The sequence below is a fragment of the Phocoena sinus genome, chromosome 17 (assembly GCF_008692025.1).
Source record: "Phocoena sinus isolate mPhoSin1 chromosome 17, mPhoSin1.pri, whole genome shotgun sequence".
Lineage (NCBI taxonomy): Eukaryota > Metazoa > Chordata > Mammalia > Artiodactyla > Phocoenidae > Phocoena > Phocoena sinus.
This window is the reverse complement of record NC_045779.1, coordinates 62,916,151-62,920,457: the sequence shown is the minus strand read 5'-3', so window position 1 is coordinate 62,920,457 and position 4,307 is coordinate 62,916,151.

Below are 4,307 nucleotides of genomic sequence, written 5' to 3'. Positions count from 1 at the left end.
CTCCAGTATCGCCATCACCGTGTCTGTGGTGTACAGTTATGTAATTCTTAATGTAACAAGCATTTTACAAGCGTTGTCTTATGTAGTCGTCACACTTATTTTAGGAAGCGGGGTTTATTATTCCTTTTTTTCATTACTTCCATTGTACCACAGAGGAGTCTGAGGCTTAGAGAGGGTAGGTGCCAGTTATCTTTTCCAATGTAGCAAATCATCCCCAAATTTAGTGGCTCAAGCCAACAATCACTTCCTTAGTTTTTAATGCAGTGAGTTGGCAATTTGGGCCGGTTTCTGCTGGGTCATTCTTCTGGTCTCGGCTGGTCCAGGGAGAGCACCTGATCAGCTAGGTGGCTCAGCTTCAAGGGATTCGCTGGTTGCAGGCTGGGGTAATGGTGGAGACTGGTCCATGTATGCGTCATCATCCAGCAGGCTAGCCTGAGTCTGTGACTGGGCAGGAGTCAGAGAGAGAGGGGGGGAGGGGGGGAGGGGGAAGGGGAGAGGGAGAGGGAGAGGAAACATGCAAGGTCTGTTGAGTCCCAGGCTCAAAACTGGTACAATATCACTTCTACTGAATTCTATTGGCCAAAGCAGGGCAATGACTAGCCCAGAATCAAGAGACGGGGTGTCTAGACTCTTGATGGGAGGGGCTGTGAAATCACAGAGCGAAGACTGAGTGTAGATATAGGGAGGGTGGGGAACTGGGGCCATTTTAGCCATATATCACTGGGTGGATATGGGGAATGTGTCCAGGTGGAATGGGGTCCCCGGGTAGAAAGAAGAGAATGAACAGAGTCTCCCTAAGACTTCCAGGCAACTAAGAGGTAGGTTTCTGAAAGGTAGGCTGGTGTGCCTGGAATACAGGAGGAGGAAGTTGGAGAAGTTTGGGATGGTGTGCCATTCTGAGCATTTCATCTAGGTTGACTCAATCCTCACAACAACTCCATGGGTCAGCACTGTGTTTACCTCTCCTCTTTCTAAGTGGGGAAACTGAGGTGTGGACAATACCCTGAGTCACACAGCCAGAAGAAGCAGGGTCAGGATTCCAGCCCAGGTTGCTGCCACCACAACAGGTGGACGAAAGAACCTGGGAAAGAAGGGTCCTGGGGTAGAGTGTGAGGGCCGAATGCTGAAACCAATTTTCTTAGAGACCTGGAGACAATAAGGTAGAGATTCCTTGACACCCTCTATTTGTCCAAGATTAGGACTGTTTATTTCTGCTTGGTGGTGGGAGGGAATGAGTCTTTCTGACTCTCTGACCCTACTCATGGGTGTACAATAGTGTCAAATGTATTCACTGAGAGGCTTCTGTTTTTAAGCAACAGAAACTGATTTCATCTAGCTTAAGTTGAAAATGAAGTATTTCTTAGGAAAGTACTGGGAGAGCTCACAGAATGAGATGATCTTAGAAAGGGCAAGAATAGACAGGCTGCTGGGACGGTGGTGGCAGGATTTCCTGGGCTTACTTTCTAGTTTGCTGCCAGCAAACATGACTCTGTTCTAAAGACTTCCCATCACTATGTCTTTTTGTTTATGTCTTGACTTCCCACGAGAGAGAATCTGGCACAGCTTGGGTCATGTGTTTTCTTTTTTTTTTTTTTTCGGTTCGTGGGCCTCTCACAGTTGTGGCCTCTCCCGTTGCGGAGCACAGGCTCCGGACGCGCAGGCTCAGCGGCCATGGCTCACGGGCCCAGCCGCCTCGCGGCACGTGGGATCTTCCCGGACCAGGGCAAGAACCCATGTCCCCTGCATCGGCAGGTGGACTCTCAACCATTGCGCCACCAGGGAAGCTGGGTCATGTGTTTTTACACTGGACACATTGGGTCTGGCCAGGGGAATAGCGACGTCAGTGCAGACACGGCCCTGGGGGCATCACTATGAAGCCATCCCACTCGGAGTCTATGGCTTGGTGGCGGGATTAGTACTAAGCAACACTACCTACATCTACCTGAACAGTTCCCAGGACACATCTCTTCTCAAGGAAAGGAGCAAGCCTTTCTCTCCTAGGGATCCTAGAGTTCCAGAGATTCTGATCAATCTCACATCCTGCAGATATAAATTTTCATCAAGAGCATTTGAATGTGGTTTAATTAATTGCATTTATTTATTAATTGTCTTTTTGAATTCAGAAAATTGTTTTCATTAAACTGTAACAATCCAAGGCAGATGAAATCTTAAAGCCCAAACAATTTTGCCATGCAAAGGTTATATTTCTAGAATCGTGCTTTTCAAGCCTGACTTCCTAAGTGATCAGGTTATAAAATATTTAATAGCAGTTCAAAGTCATTGCTTTTGTGAGTTCATTATCTTCTAAACGATAGGTGTCAGGGCAGGCAGCTCTGTTTGGTTGATTTCGCAGCGTGGTATTCAAAGGTGCTTCCTTGTGTTTGCAGAGGGATGAACCTGGGTTCTATAGATGATCAGCTTCTCTTCTGAGATTTGTATGTGATTTGCCCCAAGACTGAAAGGCCCACTTGCACAGATTAAATGAAATCCATTTTTTTAACTGGCTACTTACATTTCCAGAAGAGAACGTATCCATGGCACAACTGACTACCTTATAAATATTTTATGACAGTGATCATTCTGATTCTTGACATAAATATAATTATTGTGGGAATATACTCGATTCTGAGGGTATTAGGGTTGGGAATTTAAGACTCAGGTACTCAACAGGCCTGGATTTGCCACCAGTCAATTCATGATACGATCTTGGACAAACAGCCCAGCATCTCTGTACTTTGTTTATTTCAATACATCAAACTGGAATTGGTAAATATCAGTTAGGAATGTGTTCAGCTACAGATAATGGAAAACCTGATAAGGGTTTATTTCTAACCCAGTAAGTCAAGAGTCAGAAAGTCTGGAGTCGGTGTGGTGACCAAAGGATGTTATTTAGGACCCAGGCCCCGTCTCTGTTCCTGTGATCAGCCTGTGGTTTTGGTCCTTATTGTGGCAAGATGGCTGCTGCACCTTCAGAAGGAAGAAGGGGGAAGGGCAGAAGGCAAGGGTCAAAGGGAAACGTTGGCTGAGTTTGTTCCCCTTGGTTTCTGGGGAAGCGACAAATGTCCTAGAAGCCTCCCCAAATCATCTTCTCCTTGTATTCTATTTGCCAGAACTGAAATATGGCCACCTGGACCTACAAAGGAATCTGGGAAGGCGATTTTTTTTTTTTTTTTTTTAAATCTGGGCATGTTGAAGCCCTGAATGAAATCAGGAGTCTTTTGGTAAAGAAGAAGAATGAATATTGGTTAGGAACCGAATTGTGTTCTTTTAATCCCAAAAGGGCAGAAGGAAACTGTCATTTTATTGCTTCATTTACTGGTCTTCTGCCAGGTGGCAAGCATTGTGCTAAGCCCTTTTCACCGTTCATCTCAATTTAATTATTTTTTTGGCTGTGCCATGTGGCTTGTGGGTTCTTAGTTCCTTGACCAGGGGTTGAACCCCGGGCCCTCGGCAGTGAAATCGTGGAGTCCTGACCACTGGACTGCCAGGGAATTCCCTCAGTGTAACGCTTACTCATGTGTGTATGGTGGGTCTATAGAGATGAAGAAACTGAGGCTCAGAGACGTGAGGTAAATTGCTCAAGGTTGCAAAGTGGGGTGAATTAAGTCTCTCTCTATTGGTTGGGAGGGCTGGAGGGGGTCTCAAAGTTACTCTGAATATGTTTGTTGTTGGCCTACGGAGGAGGGGCTTAAAGCATTTTTTTCTCCCTTTTTATACTCCACATTCTCAAAGGAGGGTTGGGCTTGGGGGCTGGGGAGGGGCTCCCAGTGGCCCAGAGCCTCCCTCTGAGCTCCCATGGTGGTTGCTTGGGGGTGCTAGGACTCTTGTCCAGACATGTGCCTGATGACGTCATTGATCCTTTGTAGATTTCAAAGCAGAGCTGTGGCTGTCTCTGTCGCCTCCCTACGACATTGGAGCAAGATCACTTCCTCACTGTCCCCCCACTGCAGACTTCATGCAGGCCACCTGCAGTGATGTGAGCGAAACGCGGCAGGATTCAACGGCCCCCGCTGCTCTAACAAGCAGGTAACCTTGATTTTTTTTTTTTACATCTTTATTGGAGTATAATTGCTTTACAATGGTGTGTTAGTTTCTGCTGTATAACAAAGTGACTCAGTTATACATATACACATGTTCCCATATCTCTTGCCTCTTGCGTCTCCCACCCTCCCTATCCCACCCCTCTAGGTGGTCACAAAGCACCGAGCTGATCTCCCTGTGCTATGCGGCTGCTTCCCACTAGCTATCTATTTTACGCTTGGTAGTGTAAATATGTCCATGCCACTCTCTTACTTCATCCCAGCTTC